This window comes from Arvicanthis niloticus, chromosome 13 (assembly GCF_011762505.2).
Source record: "Arvicanthis niloticus isolate mArvNil1 chromosome 13, mArvNil1.pat.X, whole genome shotgun sequence".
Lineage (NCBI taxonomy): Eukaryota > Metazoa > Chordata > Mammalia > Rodentia > Muridae > Arvicanthis > Arvicanthis niloticus.
In genome coordinates, this window is record NC_047670.1 from 6864300 (window position 1) to 6887014 (window position 22715).

The 22715-nt window shown below is 44.2% G+C and overlaps 1 protein-coding gene across 2 annotated transcripts in view; it reads left to right on the plus strand.

The window, feature by feature from the left end:
* Positions 1-22715, plus strand: part of Pag1 (phosphoprotein membrane anchor with glycosphingolipid microdomains 1) — a 133609-nt gene that overhangs the window by 64431 nt on the left and 46463 nt on the right. Inside the window, exon 1 of one of the 2 annotated variants that reach the window (XM_076911223.1) lies at positions 20995-21015. The exons of the other annotated variant lie outside the window; for it this stretch is intronic. The gene's annotated coding sequence lies outside the window, so the exon portion shown is untranslated. Of the gene's footprint in view, positions 1-20994; positions 21016-22715 lie in introns of those variants that run through there. 2 annotated transcript variants of the gene reach the window in all.

Sequence of the window (22715 nt, forward strand, 5' to 3'; positions counted from 1 at the left end):
AAGGTCATACTTTAAAACCATTTGTTTAATGCTTTGAAATGGAATTTGATGCAAGGCCTCCTTGGCTGAGGGTAAGGAGTTAAAACCCTAAACATGGCATTATTATTGTTCTTGTTCCTCCAAAGAGCACAGTCAGATAACAGATGCATTTTGATCCTCATCAGTATTATTTGAGTATGTGAATATTATTGTAAAGCTCATGATATTATTAGCTCTGCTTACTCTTATGAATTTAAATTATTCTCTGATAACTGGGAAAGAGCACAGAGGAATGCCATACAAATAAGCTCGAAGCACAAGGGGATTAGCAGGTAATTAGTACCCACCCAGCGCCTCGGCAGCGCCGAGCTTGCCATCCATTTGTTTCATGTAGCAAATGTTTTCATAGTGCCTTCATGTCAGTCTCTGTTTGCATCTTAGGCAGGAGTTGTCTTTGTTTTCCAAGAACAGCAGCTATGTTGACAGCACTTACATGTAGAGCCGAGACCATAAATTAATTCTGATTCTTCCAGCAAAGACATTAGTCCTTGTGTAACGAAGCAATCTCCACGATGATGGGCCCAGTGCCGAGCAATGATCATAAAGATTAATTCTTCCTTTGGTTAGGGATAATATAATACATCTATAAGCTTCCACCAAATACTTCCCAAAGTTTTAATTATCTGGAGACTGTTAAAGATATATTTTGATCAGATATGTAAAGAAAAAGTATAGCTCAATTACTGTCAAATTAAGGATAATTTTACATTCCAACGCAGAGAAAGATGTCACCCACCATCGACTTTAAAATTGCTGAAATGTTTAAAGAAAATAGCAGGTGTTTGCAACTGTTAAGATAATCCATAGATTCAATGCCCTTTTCCCAGATGCCCCTGTAGTGTTCGCTGGCTGTCACTGTGTCACTGTTTATAAGCAGGTAACCGTGGAGGGCCTCCTATCTAAGCTGCCAGCCGTTTGTCTGGTACACGTTGTTGTTTTATTTTGTTTGAGACAGAGTTTGTTTGTGTAGCCCTGGCTGCCCTGGAACTTGCTAAATAGACTAGGCTGGCCTCAAACTCACAGAGATCCTCCTGCCTGTCTCTCCAATACTGGGATCAAAGGTGTGTGTCACTGCAACTAGGTGTTTTGGTTTTTGTTTTTAAAGACAAAATCTTACTAAGGATCCCAGGCTGAGCTAATTCTGAATCTCAGACCTTGAACTTGTGATCCTCCTGCCTCAGCCTCTTGAGTAGTTGGGATTATAGATGTGTATCATCAGGCCCTGCCCCAAATAATCTTTTATCAGAGGTAGGCAGTTTGATACAGTGGGTAGAGCAGGGGTTGGTGTAGTCACTTAACTGTTGCATGTACTTCCAGTGGGAAGTAATGTTTATTTTATTAAAGGTGTGGTGGGAAGAATGGGAAGATTCCTGCAAGAGGCCTGCCACACAGCAGGCTCTGGGAATGGGGAAGCAATGGTGCCCCTGATATGATCATGTTGGAGGCTTATCCTAATTATACAACACCTGTCACCTACATATGCTCCAGTTAGTGAAGAGTCATCTCAGTCTTGATTGGTAAATAGTGTTTCTCTGAGATGCTAAATGTTCTACACATGAGATCATGATTTGGTGTCATGGAGAAAAATGTGTGAAAATCACTCACAGAAGTTTGTTTTTCAAAAATTGGGAACTGAGTGCTTCAGCACAAGAAAGTGACTAGAGATATAAAAATGCATAGTAGTTTATAATTTTCAGAGTGATATGTAGGGATTATTTTGAACCACAGTGAAGAACTTTTGACATACATCCTGGTTAGTCTTTTGTCATCTTGATACAAGCTCGAATCCTTTGAGAAAAGGGAATGTCAGCTGAGAGATTGCTTCCAAACAGACTGACCTTTGGGCAAGTGTGTGAGACATTTTCTTGATTAGTGATGATACTGGAGGACCCAGCGAACTGTGGGCTGTGCCACCCCTGGGTAGGTGGCTTTGGGTTGTGTTAAAAAGCAGGCTGAGCAAGCCATGGGGAGCAAACCTGTATCAGTTCTTGCCTCCAGGTTTCTGCTCTGAGATCCTATCCTGACTTTCCTCAATGCTGGGTTGTGACGGAGGAAGCACAAGCCAAATGAACCCTTTCCTCCCCAAGTTGCTTGTGCTGAGAGTGTTTTGTCACATCAGCAAAATCACATGAGGACAGCATCGTACCTGAAGTAACAGGAGAGAGTGTAGATGGGTGGAAGACGTAAGGTCAAACGCAGTGTTAGGCTTCACAAGAGGTCACTGTCCACTACTCTCTCTGTTTCCTGAAAAGCTGTGTAACTTATAGACTGGTAGGATTTGTCTCAAGGTGTACCACATCTGTTTGTCTCTCCAATGAGGGGGGATTGCTGTTCCTCATGGCAGACTTGAAAATGCTCCTTTTAATGACCTCACTTTTTTGAAGTTTTTTTCTATATGTTGCTAAAATCTTCTATATGTGAACCAGCTGATGACTGTGGGAGCCTTGAGCATAAGATTTAGAGTTCTAATTAACCCAACAACAGCAGCAAATGCAGCCAGTGCAGCCTGTGTAGTAATTCATGTGCCAGTTTGGAACTCCGTGTCTTCTTCTAAAGCTTAAGTGCTTTGCAACAGACAGCAGACGGTGATTTATATAAACTAGCTTCTCTGAGGTCTCAATTTTCTGTTCCCTCTTATTGCATCTAACAGGGACTCCACTGTGGTAAGCGCTCATTTCTCCTGTGCACTGAACTACAAGGCCACCCAGCGTGTCAGCGGGGCTGGGAGGATACAATCTCGGACCAGCCATGGCTGATGGCTCAGACACCTACCTTTGCCTTTTCTTTGGTTTATAGGTTTCTCAATACGATGCCTCCTTTCCCGTTGTTTGGGGCGAGGGGAGTCTGCTTACATTCAGCGTATTTAGTATATCGCAAATACCCTATGAACAAAGACAGATAAAAGGCATTGTAGGAGACCATCTTATTGATACACACTGCAATCCCAGTGCTCACGAGCCTGAGGTGGAAGAACGATGAGTTTGATGGCCACCCGGACCGTGGGTGCTTCTTCCTTTGGTTTTATAACTGGGCATTGACCCTCTCACTTGTGGTTTGGCACTTAGAGATGGCTACACTTGTAAAAAAAAAAAAAAAAAAGTGACCTCAAATTACAATTCTGGCTTGAGAACGGCAGGGAGGTACCAGGCCTTAGAGTCTTGTCATCTTAGATGCATGGAGCTTACAGTGTAATTTCAGAGCATCTTCCCAGAACGTTTCCTGGCTCTGCCCATGGATATTTAAAACCTAAGTTTGTTTCATCAGATAAATTATGACATTTGGGGACTTGAAGTAAATGAATTTCTGTGATTAAATTCCCATCCATTTACGAGAAGATTAAATGCTATATTGCAAAATGCCAAAGGACATGTTTAATTTAGAATTTCAGTTTTAATTGAAACACCATCATTCTGTTTTGAGCATTGAGGAAGGACAATGAACTATGTGCATAAATTCTAAAGTAAAAGATTAAGCCTCATTAACTTTAAGACTACTTTTTAGGTTTTTTTTTTTTTTTTTTTTTTTTTTTTTTTTTGGAGGGGTGGTAATTTACTGTTTATTGTTAATTCACAAATAAAATTTAAAACGAATATAGACTATTGTGTGCATGTTGATAACATGGTCCCATGTTAAATAGGGTCAGTTGTGACCTTCTGTGTCCCAAGTTCCAACATGTAGGACACAGTCCGTGCTTCAGCTGAGCTGCTGAAGGCTGGGTAACTAGCTGCTCAAGGCTGGGTAACTAGCTGCTCAAGGCTGGGTAACTAGCTGCTCAAGGCTGGGTAACTAGCTGCTCAAGGCTGGGTAACTAGCTGCTCAAGGCTGGCTCTTCGATAGGCTGCAGAGCATTGGTGAACCTCTGAGCCTCAGTTTACCTATTTGTATGTAAGTGTGTAATACTGTTTGCTTTGTCTTTTTAAAGGTTTGGGAGCCTAAGAGTCAAAGGGAATGCTTTTCCCATTCCCAGCATTGGACGATCCTGATCTGGGAGTCCTTCCCATTGTTGTTACTGTGTGGTGCTTACTGCACGCCAGTGCCACTCAACAAATGCCTACGAGAGTTTTTGGAGCTAGTGTTATGATGCTACAGTTGAGGCAAGTGGTTTATCTGACTTACAAACACTAGTTAAACATGTCCATGATTCTTTTTTGGTTTTTTCATGGGGAATTATTCAAACTTCTATACACTGAGATGACTCAATAATTTCTCTCATTATGTTAAAAGATTTTATACATAGATGAATGAGTATGAAATTATTATGAAGGGCTAAGAGATAGGTAAATGAAAACTTGACGTTTAATGGATCTCCATAGGACATTAGATCAGGACATGTGTCACATAAAATTCACTCTTACATATGCTGTCTTTTTAATAATGGTATCTTCTTGAAATGAAATCTTGTAGGTTTTGATGAAGAAAATCAGAGTGTGCTTTATCTTTCACTCTCTCCTCCAGCTCAGAGTGCAATTAGATTTACTGCACAAGATCACAGTGTGCATATATTAATTTTATACTCAGCCACCCTGCTGAAAAGTAACACAAGAAATATACTAAAAAAGTCATACCCGTTAGCCAGAATCACAACTATTAACGGTTTTATTTTGCTTTACTTTCAGTATTTTCTATACATGCTTAGCTGATATGTTACTGATTAAACCCATCTGAGCGTCCTTTCATATTGTCAGAGACTGTCAACATATAACCCAACACATTATGCAGACAGGATAATAAGATACAGTCTCACAGCACTCTTTAAAACTATATAGTCAGTACACACTTTCCTATAGGGAGGACCAGTGGTGTAGTCATAATTAAACCTATAATAAAGGCGCTCCTAGGACTCTTCCCTACACTCTGGGAAACATTAAGAGATGGAATAAAGTCACTAGCAGGGGAGGGTCAAACATTGCCCATTGCCAGCAAGGCCAGGATGGAGGCCAGGTTTTATCTGTTCTAATATGGAACCCCAGTTTGAAGCACAAGCCACAGTGGCTTGCACAGGCCTCTCCTGAGCCCAGGAGAGCAACTCAGACTGTGACCCAGAGAATAGAAAAGATGTGTTCCCAGAAGGTAGCCCAGCTCTAGAGAAAGAAGCACATCCCCCAGGCAAATCCTTGGAGCACTTCACCTAATGAAGAGATGGGTTTCTGTGCTTGACATGAGGTTGGGCAGAATAATTCACTCCCTTTGCAGAACAGGTAAGAGAACATTTTCTGTCACATGAAATTGCATAGAACTTAAAGAGGAAAAGAGTGAACCTTACCAACAAAGATAGGGGCATATTTGAAGAGAAATATTCCAGGCAAAGTTGTTATCATCGGGGGAGTGACTTTGTGTTTAAAAGAAAGAAAGAAAGAAAGAAAGAAAAAAAGAAAGAAAGAAAGAAAGAAAGCAAGCAAGCCAGCCAAGGCTGGCAGAGCACGTGGGCTGGGAGCCCCCTCCACCCCCCAATCCAGAGCTGCCAGCTGTAGCACACGTGAGCGTTCCTTTGAGCAGGTTTTGTTGCTGTTGTATTGTTATATGCTAGCATGCTGATCTCTGAGAATATCTTTGAATATGTGCATAGTTCTTTCTGTAGTTTTCCTTGGCTAATGACATGGAGCTAGAAGCATTCTAATTAGACGGTGAACTTGGTGACTAATCATCAGAATTCAGCAAAGAGCCCATAATTTTTGGAGTGTGTCATCATTGTAAGGACATGTTGCAGAGGGAGATTATTTTCTCCATTTCCCTGATAAAAATGATGTTTGGTGTCATGTTGGAAGAGAGAGTTAGCTATGAGATAGACATCAGAATTGCAGCTTATGGTATACGTCAGTCCAGGCAGACTGAGTGGCGTGTTTTGAGGATTCGGGGTAAAGGTTAGGTACATTCCCAAGGCAAGTACCTACTGACGTTAAGACACTGCTTCTGCTTAAGTGAGGGCTGCAGTGCATGTGGTCAGGATTAGGTCCTTTGACAGGAACTTCAAAGAGAGATAATGATGAGTCATGAGATAACCTACAGATTTTGTCATTCCTCCCAGTGACTCATACCCAAAGAAACAAAACAAAGACAGTCTTCAATACTGTCAGACTGTAAGATAAATCCATCTGGTGGAAAGTGACAGGTAACTGTGCTGAGTGCTTCAGTATGGACTACTGTGTCTGTCAGTGATGCTGGGGTGATAAGTTGTGGGTAAACAAAGTATGTCAGCTCCTTCCCTGAATGATGCCTGTATAGCATTTTCTTAACTAGATTGATGGGGATGACCCAGCCCATCGTGGGTATTGCCATCCCTGGGTTGGTGGTACTAGGTCTTGTAAGAAAGCAAGCTGATCAAGCCATAAGGAGAAAGTCAGTTCTCTGCGTCAGCTCCTGCGTCCAGGTTCCTGCCCTGTTTGAGTTCCTGTCCTGACTTCCTTTGATGATGAACAGTGTGATACAGAGTGTAAGCCGAATAAACCCTTTCCTCCCCTACTAACTTTTGGTCTTGGTATTTCATCACTGTAATAAAAACAAGACAAATAAAAACCAAGACACCTTTTTTTCTTAATTGAAAATAGATTCTTTTCTCATGCACTACATCTTGAATATACTTTTCCTCCTTCTATTCCTCCCAGTCCCTCCCCTCCCCTCCCCTCCCCTCCCCTCCCCTCCCCTCCCCTCCCCTCCCTTCCAGATCCGCTCCCTTTGTTTCTCTCATTAGAGAAGAAAAACAGGCTTCTAAGCGATAACAAGCAAACATGGCAAAATAAAACAATAAGATTAAGCACGAGCTTTCATTCTGAAGTTGGACTCAGCAACCCAAGAGGAAGAGGAGTCCCAAGAGTAGGCCACAGAGCAAGAGAGCCAGTCATTCTCATAGCCAGGAGTGCTGTAAAACTGCTAAGCTAATAGCTGCACTACATACAGAGGGCCTGGTGCAGACCTGTGCAGGCCCTGTGCTCACTGCTTCAGTCCCCGTGAGCTCATATGCACCTGGCTCAGAGAGCTGTGTTCCCCTGGTTTTCTCCATCCCCTCTGAGACACCATTGTTTAAAAAGCGAGTTATGGAGACCACATTCCTGTGGTATATAGTACACCCATTTCTGCCCGGCACAATGGCTGTCAGTGGAGCCAGAGTCATGCACCACCCCAGTTTTAGAGCATTCTCATGAACAGAAAAGTAGCCTTCACTGCCCCTGCCAGCCTCCCACCCCAACCGCACGTGAGTATCCCTCTTCCCACCCCACCCCATGTATCCCTCCTCCCACCTTCCCTGACCACCCTGTGATTACTTTCTCTGAATGGAATAAGCAACACAGCCCCTTCTGAGCAAATGTCTGTGGTGGTTGAAGCTATGAGGTTTGTTGAATCTAATGGTAAAGTCTGAAGTTTCCCTACATGGCTGATTAAAACCTCATGTATCATTGAATGATAATAAACCACAGACTCAGTATGCAGGAAAGGACTTTTCAGCCACTACCAGTTCTATGTCCCGTCATTTGTACTTCCTCTTTGCATGAAGTGCTTTTAACAGAATAAGATCTGCAATAAAGGCCTTATAGACTTTATGTTTTAAGCCTCTGGGACATGCTTTTAGAAAAAAGCCCCTGGGGACATGCTGTGTATAAAATTTGAAGTGGTGACTCCCCTTCCGAGAGGTTACAACACAGTAGGGTAGGGATGGGTGTGCATAAACAAGCTGAACATGAACTAAGTCAGAATGCTCTTATAGCTCAGTGCATAGAAAGGCACAGAGACTTAAGTCTGGAGACTGTGGCAGCCTACAGAAACAGCTCCTACATAGTAGCACCACAGACTACCGAAGCATTAGGAAGGCCTGAAGAAGGGGAGAAGGGCCAGAGTGCTCAAATGTGTGAGGATAGGACACCTCATAGGCCTTGGGATGTGAGCAGATGCCATAGCCAAGGGATGATGGGACAGGAAGGTACCAAGGGGATCCTTTGGACTAAATCAGGATCTAGAAATTTCTGTGTAGGCTACCAAGAGTCCGGGCTTTGTACACCACATTCCTTTCCTGTGACCCAAAAGCCTGGTGGCCTAGAATAATACTTCCCTTCCCATGGCTCCGGAGGCCACAGGTCTGCAGTCAAGGTGCTGCACAGCCATGTCTCTCTGTGGGAGGAATCTCTCCGGGCAACCTCTATTGGAGGAATTTTTCTGTGCCCTTCCAACTGCCGATAGTCTCAGATACTTGGTTTGTAGCAGCAGAATTCTGTATCTGTTTCTATCATCACATAACTGTCTCACACATCTCTTTTACCATTTCCCCTCTGTGCACACTGCTCTCGCTCTCCTTCCCCCACCCTGTGCACACTGTTCTCACTCTCCCTCCTGTGTACACTTCTCTCTCTCTCTCTCTCTCTCTCTCTCTCTCTCTCTCTCTCTCTCTCTCTCTCTCTCATTTGCTCTTTATGCCCCATGCCCACTGCTCTCTCTCCTGTGCACACTGCTCTCCCCCCCCATGCACACTGCTCTCCCCACTCTCCCCATGCACACTGCTCTCCCCAGCCCACCCTGTGCACACTGCTCCCCCCTCATGCACACTGTTCTCCCCGCCTCCCCATGCACACTGCTCTCCTCCCTCTCCCCGTGCACACTGCACTTCCTCCCCCCACCCCGTGCACACTGCTCGCCCCCTCCCCATGCACACTTCTCTCCCCCATGCACACTGCTCTCCCCCCTCGTGCACACTGCTCTCCCCACTCTCCCCATGCACACTGCTCTCCCCCCTGTGCACACTGCTCTCCCCCCTGTGCACACTGCTCTCCCCCCCGTGTACACTGCTCTCCCCCCCCTGTGTACACTGCTCTCCCCCATGCACACTGCTCTCCCCCTGTGCACACTGCTCGCCCCCCTCTCCCTGTGCACACCGCTCTCCCCCCCCTCCCCGTGCACACCGCTCTCTTGATCTTGCCTCCTGCCTGTCCGTCATCCCATCCTTTTCTATACACATATCCCGCTATGCTGGATAAAAATCTTCCAGCCTGAAAATAGAAAGTTAAAGGAAACTCACAGAAGAAAAGAACATCCAGATCAGACAAGTGGCTCCAAATACAGAGGAAAGAGACATTTCGCCAAAATCATCATGTGAAAATTTTCCTACCCTGCTTATGTGGTTATCAAAAGCATGAGCTAGGTACTGTTGGCAGCACAAGCTGTTAAATGCCTACCACTTCACAGCTGCTGGAAACAACACTTCACGTGCTTGGAAGCAGCTTGGATATGATGTGAGCTGCTCCCTGGAGGCTCCTGTGAAGGCTGCATCCGCACAACAGCGGTGTTCAGAGGAGGGACGTCTGGGAAGTAACTGGATCACAAGGCTCTCTGGCTTCATCAGTAGCCTATCCATGGGTTCATAGCTTGATAGCATTATTACGATGTAGTGAAACTCAGGAGTTGGGGCCAACCTTGAGGTAGTAGGCTATGGGGGATGTACCCTAGAAAGATACTTTGTCCTTGGCCCCATCCTGACTAGCTCTCTGCTTTCTGGCTGCCTTGCAACACCCAGATTCCTCTTCCATAGGCTGTCACTGCCATGATGTTCTGCCTCACCTCAGACCCGGAATGATGGACTTCTGAAACCAGACACAAAATAAGCCTTTTCTCCTTTTAATTGTTCATCTTGGGTGTTTGTCACAGACAACTTTATTTCCATGTGGACCTCACACCAACCCACTGGGGGAATGATTTAATTCTCCATCTCTTTAGGAAAGGAAAGCAAAGCCCAGAACTCAGAGCCTTGCAATATCACAGCTGCCATCATTCACTGCCATCCTGACGCCTGTGTGAGCTCGGATGAACATCCTTGGTACCACACATTTTTTGCCCTAGCTTATAACTTTCATATTAACCCCCCAGAATCTTCTGTCAGCTGTCTTAACTCTGAATCACAGGAATCAGTAGTGTCCTCACACACGTTACCGATTTATGGAGAGCACGGTCATCTGCTTAACAGGCTTGAGAGATGATGGGGATGGAGTGTGTCCTCTGAGCAGGCCACCTGCATAAGCGTGTCAACTATGTTTATTTTCAGTCATAGTAACCCATTTTCATTCGTGATGCTAGGTTTGGTGGATACTATCATAAACAACAGAAAAAGTTCCAAAGAAATAGTTTTGTTCCAAGCCAGACTTGCCTGGTGCTTAATCTGAAATGTTGATACCTGGTCTAGAAATATAGTCCATACTTCATAAGAAATAGTTGGTGAAGGCTGGGGAGATGGCTGGCTGGGTGAAACATGAGGGCCTGAGTTTGGAGTCTCAGTACCCATGGAAAGAGCTGGGTCGCAACACTATAGCCCCTGCACTGAAGACAGGTTGGCAGAGAGGAGACAGGCAGAGCCCAGAGCTTGGTGGCTAGGAAAGCTAGTCTTTCTGTGAGCTCCAGGTCCAATGAAGAGAACTTGTCTCAAAAATTAGGGTGGGAAGCACAGGAAAGGGGGAAGATGGCTACCATCACCCTCTGGCCTCTCACACTCATATACATGGGTGCACACTGGCACACACGAGCACAGAGACTCACTTGACCACATACCATGCACACATACCACTTCTTACCTTTGCTGCTGCTTCTTAACTGCAACAGTTGCCATAGTAACACCTGTTGATGCAGACTAAAAGGAAAACTGAATGCCATTTGCAGAAGGAAACCTGCTGCTGTGTTCTTGCTTTTTACTCAGACCAAGGATGCTTTCATTCCTTTCTAAGCCTGGGTGACACCTTTCTACGTGTTGGCAGGTGGTTGAAACCGGTCTTCACTGTTTCCCTTTTACATGCTAAACTGCAACTGTGTCATCCTCTGGAGTCCAATCAAGTTCAAAGCTTTTTTAAAAGACATAGTTTTGTTAGATTTTTTTTTCTTTCTATAAATGACCTGTTCAGCTCTTTGTCCACTTATTTATTGAGCTAATTTTTCTAAAAGAGGAAATCAAATGTATTTACCATTAACAGCTTTATAGAGGAAAATGTAACATACTGTTTACTTCTCTTTTTGGTGAATAGAATCGACTAGATTTCAATATCTGTATGTCCCTCTGACACTATTACGACTATTGGGCAGTCTGTTCACTGGACAGTGGGAAGCAGTTAGTGAGAAAGAAAGTGGTAAGAAAGGGGACTTCGGTACCACATGTGACTGGGCAGAAGAGAAGAGTGTTGTCCTAACAGGCATGGAGAACAGGGATTTTAAGTAGTGACCCTTTCTCAAATTTGTAGAACCAGAATATATGTGACTTTCAAATAAGTTGGAAATATGTATCAGAGAAATGGACTACAGTCTTCCTGAGGACTTTGTCTGCAGCCGAAATGGACTTCCTGACATGTCGTCCTGTGTGAGCAGATTGCTTGCAGCCGTCAGTAGCCATGGCTTTTGGATCACTTTTTGAATCAAACCCTCTACAGAACTTTTATTTAGTTTTTTATTTTATTTTTTATCTTTGTTTGTTATTGTTGTTGTTGTTTCTGAGGCGAGGTCTCACTATGTAGCCCTGACAGTCCTGGAATTCACTACATAGACCAAAGCGCCCTCAAACTCACAGAGATCCACCCGTTTCTGCCTCCTGATTGCTGGGATTAAAGGTGTGTGTCACGATGCCAACCTACAACCTGGTTTTAATTTCCCCCTTTTCTTCTTTATTTCCTCTGTCCCTTTTCATTTTCCCTCTTCTGTGGTCAGTTGGGTGATGGAGCCTCCATCTTTGGAGTAGCCAGGCAAAAGACTTCATACAATAGCACAATTTCATTTGTCATTTAAAATATCACCAAAACAGAGAGGAAGAGAAGGAGTAAGGAGAGGAGGAGAAGAAGGAGAGGAGAAGCTAGGTGATGAGAGAGAGAAAGGGGGGGGGGCATGGAGGCAGATGTTCAGTCAAAGATAGTTGATATATCTAGGTTGGGTAGTGGGTTACACCTCTGATTGAGCATTACCAAACTTATAAAGCCTTTGATTAACATTTTTAAAAAAGTGTATAAATGCAAAAAGGAAAAGGGGGCATGGGATAGGGGTTTTCTAGGGAGGGGAAATGGGGAAAGGGGATGGCATCTGAAATGTAAATAAAATATCCAATAAAAAAAAAATCACCAAAACAGCAAGGAAATAAAGCTAAGCTTATATGTGATGTTCATTGGCTCTACAGATATATTAAAAGAAACATATTTTAGATATTAAATAAAATTTTAAAATTTTCATGATACATTAAAGCGGTGACACATCATTAGTGCCATCATACTGAAGTGAGACATCTTGGAGCCACACCCTGTCCAAGTGGGTGCTTGGGCCCAGCTGCTCTGGGTGCAGCATTTTAGCAATCTTTGGGTGAGGGTTTCATCTGATTACGGAACAAGTCCTCATCACCAGCAGAGGGCAGGAAGTGTGGTTGCTGAGATTTTGCTAGTGGCTCTGATCCTAAAGTGTTTTATGATCCTAGTGGGGCCTCTGTTTCCTTATCGCTGCCATTCAGAACTGAGCTGAGTTTGCTCTCAGCTCTAAGATTATCCAAAGCTTACTCTGAAATGGGCACAGTCTTGAAGAATAGAACACAAATACCATTACACACTGAAGATGAAGAAAATGTCAGAAATCCAGGTAGCTGCTAAAGCAAGAACCCTATGTGACTTTTCTGAAATGAGTCAGCACAGGAACTAACTGAAAGGAGGCAATAAATAAATAAATAAATAAATAAGTGAGCACTCACCTACCACATGCAAGGCCTGGGTTCAGTCCTGGTGCCAAAACTAGTGAACAGTGATCCAACATGGCCGTCTTAATACTGTGTGTTCTAGTAAAGCAAAAGTAACTCTCAGAGATCCCAGCCAGGCTTTCACAACTACCTCACAGTTACATTTAGGAATTTTCTCTTTCATTCTGCTAAGGTGTTTTCATAATTAGTCCTGCAGGCTATTCCTGAAAATTATGTTTAAAAGTATAAGCTCCAGGGGTTGGAAAGATGGCTCACTGGTTAAGAACACTGGCTGCTCTTCCAGAGGACCCAGGTTCAATTCACAACAACACCAACATGGCAACCAACAATGGTCAGTAACTCCTGTTCCAGAGGATCCAGCACCCTCATACAGACACACATAAAGGCCAAACACCAATGCACATAAAATAAAAATAAATCTTTTTTAAGAAACTAAAAAGTGCAAGTTCCATCTTGGAAGTGGTTAATAAACTCTGTGGGCCTGCCTGCAACTGCCATGTTCCTTAGCTCCATCTAGGAAGTGGTTGATGGATGATGGATGATGTGGGCCTGCCTGTAACTGCCATGTTTCTTTGAATTTCTATAACTAAGAAACAGCAGTGACTAGGTTGCTTCGAGAGCTGAATGCCTTGAGTATGTATGGTCTTACCCTCCTCTCTCTGCCTCAAAGGCAGGATGAGGTAGTAGGAAATGTGGCTGGTTTTGCCATGCGCCAATTCTGATGGCTTCCCGGGGCTATCATAACAAAGTGGCACAGAATGTGCGACTTGAATGACAGCAATAGCTTGTGTCACCTCTCAAATGTTGGGGCTGAGATCCAGGTGTCAGCAAGGCGTGCTGCTGCAGTGGCTCCAAGTGTGCCAGGCTTTGCCCTTGATTAAAGGCAACAAAACCTCAGTGCTTGGATTGGATTCTTTCAGTGTGTGTGTGTGTGTGTGTGTGTGTGTGTGTGTGTGTGTACTTTTACATAGACAATTCAACCCCCTAATGTCTCCAAAAGGTCGCCGATAAGGGTGTATACTGAGTTTATACAGTTCAGCAGTGTGAGTGCACCACCCTGCAGAAGTACAGCTTCCTCTTCAATTCTTCTAAACGTATCATGTCATGACACAGCCAGTATGTACTGAGCTCTCTGTTTCTTGCATGGTTCTATTGGAGTGCTGGTGCGTACATTATCTCATGCATTGTTTACGTTCAGATGGATTTCCTTTTCTTCCTCAGAGATACTAAGCATGACATCTTACTGACTGTCTCAGCATTGCCAAGTTCAACTTGGGTCATCAAGTGGTTGTTTCTCATCAGAGAATGATTGGGATGTCCAGCATATAGTGGCATCTTATAGAACAAGCCCTATACACGATACCAATGTTAACATGCTATAATGTCTGTAAGAAGTATGAAAAGTGTGTGTTTGAAGTGGGCGTGAGTGTGTGCACATGTGTATGTGTGCGTGTGTCACACAGCTCTCCCTTGTGTCTGGCTGGGATGCTCAGAGACACACAGTCACAATACCAAATCTGCAGATGCTTATCCCTTATATAAAGTGACATTATATTTGCATAAAACTTTGCACATCCTCAAGAGTCTTTTAAACCTTCTTAGGTATAAGACCTAAGTGTATAAGACCTCTAGTGTTCTGTAAGTTATACTGTATTGTTTAGACAGTAATAGCAAGGAAAATGTCTGCTCTATAACAGTGCGTTTTTGAATGTTCTGATATTTAGTTTTCATTTAACAGCTGGTTGAAATCATGCATACAGAGGTTTGGAGAGGGGGGGAGAGTGTGCCGTGAGAGAAAAAGAATGTGTGTGCGGGGTGGGGGTGGGGGTGGAGGCAGTGGTGGTGGAGGTGGTGGAGGTGGTGGAGGTGGTGGAGGTGGTGGAGGTGGTGGAGGTGGTGGTGGTGGTGGTGGTAGTGGTGGAGGTGGTGGTGGAGGCGGTAGTGGTGGTGGAGGTGGTGGTGGTGTATGTTGTTAAACAATATATCCTAAGAAGTCTTGGGTTTGGACAGCTTCCTTCTGTGGGCCTACCAGACTGGGACTGTGGGATTTTATGAGAGTAACTAAACTTAAGCTGTTTGAAATAGGCCCTGTAGCCAGCTCATTGATTAGTTTGTAAACAACTAACAACTAACAGTTAACTAATTTAACAATTGGGCCGTAACCAACTGACCCTTGACTGTGCTGAGCTGCCCCTATGCTTACTCCTACATAATCAGTGTCAGATCAGATCAGCGCTCAAGGTTCTCAGAACCTACTCTGGTTCAGAAAGCTGTGCCCACTGGAAATTAGGCTTTTGCCTTATTTTGCCTGAAAAATGCAATGTGAGGGTTGACCTGGGGCTGTGATAGACAAGTCTGTCACAGATGGCCTTTCTGTAAGATGCCCATCATGGGGAGACACTCAGGCTGAAGCTGGACGCTTGTAAGTGGCAGCAAAATCCTCAGTGCAAAGAGCTGCTTCTATGACGTATGAAGTGGGAGGCCTCGGGAAACGAGGCATTTTTATATTTGTAAGAAAGAGAATAACATTGACATCTGTTGGAGTGAGTGAGAGCGTGTTTGCTCCTGTTGCATGTGTGTTTGCAGTGTCTAACAGAGTAGCCTTTTTAAGTTGTGGTCACAGTGAAGCCTCACAATATAGCCCAGACTGGCCTTGAACTCTGTCCTCTTCCCTCGGCCTCCTGTGTGCTGGCATGTTCTTCCCTCAGCCTCCTGTGTGCTGGCATGTGCCCTCATAGTCATCTTGAGAATGTTCTTAAATATTTCTTTTGCTTCTGATTTACAAACTAGTCACGAGCAGAATCATTTTGTGTATTTTCTGTTCCCTGAAGCAGCATGACTCTCCAGAACTAGTATTTTCATGCTGGTGTCGTCTATACTGCTTGCCTTCTGTTCAGATGCCATGGCCGTGTGCTGTGGTATGTCCTAACTGCTCATATTTACATGTAATATGTAACGACTTACACATACTAATCTTGTCTGTCCATACCAGCCACGAAGCTCTCTTCCTGGTGTGCACCCTGTCACTCCATCACTTCTCTTCTAGTAGTAAAGCTGCAAGGGCTTCATCCCCAAGCCACACGTGTGGTCCATGTGTATAGATAACGTTTATATTCATTGTATCATCATAAGCCTCTCTGCAAGTAACGTGCTTATAAATAGAAAGCTTTCGCTTAGAAAATTCCAATTATCCATCATTCAGCGTTGGCATGAGATTGTTAGCTGGCCTTCCTAGGTTCTGGAAACTGTAGATGGGATGAGAATATGTATCTAAGGACTCCCTAAAATTCAAAACAGCATATTAATCTTGGAGAGATATTTTTTTTAGCCAAAACCTTTAATAGGCTTTCCAGAGGGAAGTATTTTCCTAGTGCTATCTTTATAATCTTTTTGATAATTACAAAAAACGCTGACATTCCTAAGGCATCTTCCAGGCATGGAAGCCTCTGCACTGCCTCTCAGCCATCCTTTGTTGCCTCTTCCACTTCTTCACTTGCAACAAGGAAAATAAACCACAGAAAGCCCTCTTCTTAATGGCCTGCCACTCCGTGTACGTCACACTCTCAGCTGTTGGAGTGCGGGAACAATGGCCCTGGGTCAGCTGATGGAGTGAAAGTAACTGCCAGGAACCCTGGGATGATGGCTCAGGGATGGGGGGGGGGGGGGGGGGGAGAAACGTGGGAGAGCTGGTGAGAGATGAAACTCAGAACAGGAAGAGCACAGTGAGGGAGATGCCAGCAGGCTGCAACTGATTCCTTGGACACAGGATCAGGATGCTAGTTTCTCCACTCTGCAGTCCTTGGCAGCCTGTCACTTTGTCTGTAGCTGCCGCTGTACTGCTGAGCCACTGGACACAGTTAGGGCTGATTGCTTAGAAGAACTGAACGTTCACATTTAATGGACAGAAGTATCTGTTCTTTGCAGGGGATCTCTGATTTATTGTTAATTTGTTAAACCCATCACGAAATGCCAGTGAACTAATGGGAAGTAATATGCAATAGTTTATGGACATTTTTTTTTTTACCCAAAATTTGTCAAATTGCTGACATTTATCATTTTGACAAATTGGGGATGTGTAAAATTAACTGATTTAATAGCTGACTTAGTCAGCATATCCCAGGGGAGCGGCTTATTAAATTGCTATCTTCCTGGAGAAGAGCTCTTGGGGTTTTACCCTAATCCTTAGTCAACATTAGGCCTTATCTGGGTGAGATTCCATCAGGAAAGATGGCTACACAACAGATGTCAGGCAGAGCAGGAATCAGGAACACCCCGACCTTTAACTGAGTACCCCAAAGCTAAACTGCAGAGCTGTCACAGAAATTGTGTAAGCAGTGTAGTGTGAATGGCTCAGGAAAGAGAGGCGGGGCTTAGGCAAGGCCAAGCGGAAGGAAAACACATTTCATCTTTAGCTCTAAGCTGATTTGGCAGGATAGTGGGACTGATAAAAGGCTGCTGTGATCTTTAGCTTTCTGTATAAAGAAGTATGCGAGGCAACACAAGTCAGGGGCTGTACCACCTCTGACCAGCCACGTGCAGTAGAGAATTGCCTTTGAGCTACCCAAGGTGGGGTGGGGACAAAAATCTTAAGAGGAAGTCTCCTCCTGTCTGCCTTTCTCGCCACTTTTTATCACACACATCCTCTTGCCGTCATCAAAACCGGATTGGTTGTAACTAAAGCATGAAGTACTTAGGCTATTAAATGCGCCCCACCAACACCCACCTGTTCCCGTCCACAGTGGAGGTTTGCTCAGGGCTGGTGTAATTCACTGTTCAGTTGTACTCTCCCATGCTGCGATGCTACTGTCTCAGTCTGACCACTGGGATGACTTTTCCTGCTGGGCCAGGCAGATGTCACACCTCAGGAACCATTCCCATAGCTCTGAGTGGCTTTAGACGGAGCAAGCTTTCAGGTGAGTTTTAAGCATATCATAAACTCCTTGTTTGGGAGTGTCACTCACCAATGTTCAGAATCTGTCGCCAGTCATGAGGAAACCTTCAGTAAAACAGACGCTGAGGAACAGAAAGGTGAATAGTCAGCTGGGTTCGGGAGCCCAAAAGTCCCACAAGATATAAGGAGATATTAAGTTGCAAGTATTGGATTGGTTTAACTCAGTCTTTGTTTGCAGTGTACACATGTACAGATAGTCACACACAGAAAGGAGCCCCGAAGGACCAGGAAGACCATGAGGATTCTACTGAGGACAGCTCAAACGGATCATGACAACGTGCCCTGGAGCTAGGCGCTCTAGTGATGCAGGCGGACTTAGACTGGGGTTTGCCACAGTTCTTTGAGATTGATCTGGAAAATACTAGAATGTCTGCATCTTTTGGAATATTTTTTTCTTTAGTGAGAGCTTTACTGAGCTATCATTTGCTTGAAGATGCAGTTCACGGGTTTAGCACAGAGTGGGACACGCATGCTTCATAGAACATTTCCATCACCCTTCACCACAGTCTCTACCTCCCAGCTTCCCAGCTCTAAGCACTCACTCTTTCTCTATGCATCCAGCTTTCCTTATTTAACCGTTTTTGGATATTTCTTGTCAATGGGATCTCATAATATATAGAGTCACCAGCTTCTTTCCCTTGCCGTGTGTTCAGAGTACATCCGTGTTGACCCTATGATGTCAGTACGACGTCCCACTCTAGATGCGACTAACAGTCTGCATGTGTCTGCCATTTTAGCTTCTGCTCACCAGCTGCTGGGCCTGTGGGGTCTCTCTGGGTTTGGGCTTTCATGAGTCATGGTGCCGTGAACCTCTGTGCTTCTGGGGCATCTGTGGCTGCCTCTCTTTGTGTATCTTTAGGAGTAGAGCTACGCTGGCTCTGTGGCTAGCACTTTCTGGGAACGTCTAGACTATCTGGAAAGTGATGATCACCTTGCTCTCTCGGCAGAGGGGCCTCACTTCCTGCCAGAACACGTTACCATTTTAGCTGGAGGATATGAAGCCGCACCGTGCTGTGGCTCATGCTTGCATTCCTCTGATGATGGCGCTGGCCACATGTGGACTTACTGGCTATTTTCACATCAGTAGCTGCTTTGGCCAGATCTGAATTCATGGGGATTTGCTCATTTCCTTTTTTAGTAGTTTCTGTGGTTTCACCTCTTACATTTTTCATTTCAGCTTAACTTCAGTGTGCTGTGAGTTCAGAGTTCACGCTCTTCTTTTGTAAGTGACTACTACCTGTCCAGCCCTGTTTCCTAAAGTGGCTGTTCTTTCTCCGTTGAGTGATATTCACGCTTTTGTTAAAAGGCAATTGACCTTGTAAATAAAGGAATATAAATATATGGGTTTGCTTGCATGGGTGGTAAATTCTGCCCGATTCAATCAATGTGTCTGTCTACCTTTGCAATAAGACCACACTATGTCTCAATCACTTTGTTTCCCTGGAATATTTTAAACTCCTGCTCTAGCTAGTCTGACAATGCAAAATTATATACTGCTTCAGACTGCTCAGTGTTTAAGTCAGGCGCTTCATTCACATATAGTAATAGAAAAGGAATGTTGCTTTTATTTGACTGTATGTGTGATTCTAAGGACTAAACCTAGACCCTTGAGCATGCCTACAAAGTGCTCTGCCACAAACTGCATCCCCAGCCCTGAAATACTGTTTCTAATATGCATAAAAAAAAAAAAAAAACCTGACCCGAAGCCATTGGCCTTGGATGATTAGATCTTGCCCATCTTCCTGACTAATTCAAGAGTTTCCTGAGGTTCCGCATTGACAAAGAAGCCAAGAGGTTTGCAATTAGAACTTACATATACATAGACATGAATGCAGGAGCCTGGAAGGAGGTCTGACTTGAAAGGGAACAATGGAATTCACTTACCCAGGAGTACTTCTCCAGAAATGCCTGGCCCTCCCACTCTGTGGGATTGACAGAGAAAGACCTGCAGTTGGGTTAGTGGAAGACAACCCATGATTGAGTGTCTCCTGATATTTTTAGATTTATTTTAAAAATCAGGAAATAACAATGTAGCTGAATGCATTGCAAACAAAGGCGGCCTCTCTCTCACTTGACAACTGTCAGGGAAAGAATAGTTGTATCTTAATATAATACAACATGCTGAGTCTGCAGCAGAAGAAAGCAACACTCAGAAATTAGGATATATCCAGAGAGCAACAGTAAATATAATTTTGGGTGGCTCACTTTCTTCTCACAATTGAATGTTAAAAAAACAAAACATAATAGAATTTGTCCGCTAAAATAATTGAGAAGTCCTGGTCTTAGTCAGCAGCTATAATTCATTATTCATATAATTCACAAGAATATGAATAAACCCATCCCTCATTGTTCATTCTGTTCCTGCCCCCCCCCCATTACCACCCCCATCACAGTGTCATGTGTAAAGGGGTGTCCAGGGGCTAGGGAGGCAGCTTCTTAATAAAGAGTGCTTGTTGTTCTTCTAGAGGAGAGAGTCTGGTGCCTCAAACTTCCTGTAAGTCCAGCTCTGGATGTTCTCAGGGGTCTTCCAGCCTCCACTGGCACCCACACACATGACCTTCTGACGCACAGCACGCTCACACATGTATAGATAAATATTTTTAAATATGCTAAATATTCAGTTCAGATGAGATTTGTGTTCAGATGAGCTGTGAACCGGGGCAGAGAGGCATGTGAGGTGGGAGAAGGGTTGGGCAGGGGCAGGATGTGGGAGCTGATGAGGGGCTTGTCTCCCCACACTTGCCTTCATTTCCACAGTGGGGTGAAGATGGAATGAGATGGGGTTATAACCGCATACCCTTGGGTCCTGCCGGTCACACCACCACAGCCTCCTTTCTATGGGAAAGTCAATTGAGTCGTGCCAAAAGCAGGAATGTTCTTTACATATGAACACTGAGGGTTTATCTCAAATGTGGGTAACAGTTACTTGATTTTAATTGTAATACAGTAACTTACAGATTTATCTGTCACAAACTAGAAAGACTTTGAGGAAAAACAAGTAAATTGATCTATATTTGATTCAACAATACTAACATGGCTGTTATTTCAGAGGAAAAAGGTGTGTGTTTTGAGTACCGCCAGCACTTTCACCCATTAAGTTAAAACTGCGGCTTCTTTTTAAAAGAATGTGGAGTTGAGTGTGTGTTCCACGGGCCGGCGGTTTTTACAGTAAGCCGGCAAGTGTCTCACAGCCTGTCCACATGCATCCCCTGCCCCCAGACACTCTTTCTTTCTCTTTGGTTACAGGCCAAGAAGGAAGAGAGAATCTCAGCATAATAACACTTGAACAGAACACATCACAGAACTTAGAAATACTTTTCAGGACAGCCATTTCTCCAAGGTAAATACTGCTACTGCAGGAAGAAGGAAGCGTGTGATTTGCGGTTTCAGACGATACTGGGACAGCAGAGGTCTGATGGTCTAGTCTGCTGCAGACTAGGTCTATGTGAGTGAAAGGGGGAGAGAGAAGAAAGGGAGGCTGTTGCTTCCCTCTGCAGCCTCACTAACTGTATCACCAAGAGAACACCATCTCGCCCTGGGAAGTCATGGGACTGGTCAGCAAGTGTGTGGGAAAAGAGGGAGGGGAGAGAGCCCTTTTGTTTAGACTGAAAATAGCATTCATTCCTTTATGATGAAATAGTTGAAGGATTCTAACTAGAGGTCAGATAAAGTATATGTTCTATAAATGTCATATAGGTGGTCCTGAACCATTATACTTTACAACTAAGACTTGACAAGAAAAAAAATTTAAGAAATCTCTGGGTATTTTTTTTTTCTGAAAATGCATTCTAAGTTAGATTTTCAGTGGTTCATACAAAATGCTTTATTAAACGTCTCATTTTGGAAGATAATGTCCTTAATACCTCTTCTAAAGAGGAACTGAGGGGGAGACATAGGCAGACCTCAGAACCCTCGTGGAGTGGGCCAGTCTTGCATATCCACAGGAATTAGCTCCAGGCTCTCCCTTTATGGATCATAAACTTAGCAGGTACCTGGGCTGAAAGGCAACAGTAGAGCCCATTCTCAGCCTCAGCACTCGAGACTCAACTCCTAGACCTTAACACAAGCTGCTACATCATTTCTGTGAAATTCCTCATTTGCCGTTTAGTTTGTAGCAAAGGGATATTTTCACTAGGCCCTGAGATGTTATCTGATAAAACACTTTCTTTTTCCTTACAGAAATGTCTGTGTACTCACATCCACAGGGATGAAACAATACACAGCTAGATTTACATCTTCTTGTCCACTTTTAATGTGGCTGGCATTATCCTGCCCTTGGTGTTCTGGAAAGCAGTTTCAGATAGCAAGGGGAGAGCCAGCCTCTGTCCTCGCCCTCCCTGGCTGTTCTCAGAAGGGTTGGGGGAGTGTCTGCTGTACATTGGAGGAGAGCTTTGTGATACTATTCATCCTCGGCTCTGACAGAGAGGACATTGTTTGCTCACTGTAATAGTCTTGGCAGGAATCTTTGCTGTGCACACAGAATGGGAGCAGAGCAGTGGGAACCGCTGAATTCTAAGAAACACATCAGCTTAGGGAGTTTTTAAAATACATTTTAATAGCTTCTCATTACCGAGATGCAAGTTATAATTTGGGAAAACGTTTTCCTTGGTTCCTTTCTTCACACTGCATTATGCATGTATTACATAAAAGGTCCTTATGAGAGCAGGGTGCCCATCTAAGTTGCGGCTTCAAGCATTTCAGTCCTAGAAATTCAGAAAGACTTCCTGTGCACTCCAGACAGCCTCAAGGGTAGCTCCTTGTACATCAGCGCTCCCGTCAGTGCCAGCGGTGTCAGCTTGGAGCTCATGGGAACAATCATCTGCCACCAAATTAGAGAAACAGCATATCTGAGATGAGCAGAGAGTAATCAGTGTATGGCAGGGGACACAGAGAGAGAGAGTGTGTGTTCACAACTTTAAAGACGCCAACTTCAGAAGGAGTCTCTGTGTAAAAGAAGGGCGGGCACTAAAGCTCAGAGGCAGCATGTGTGCCTCATGTGCGTGAGGATGCGCGTTCGAGCCTGGCAGTTACAAACCACGG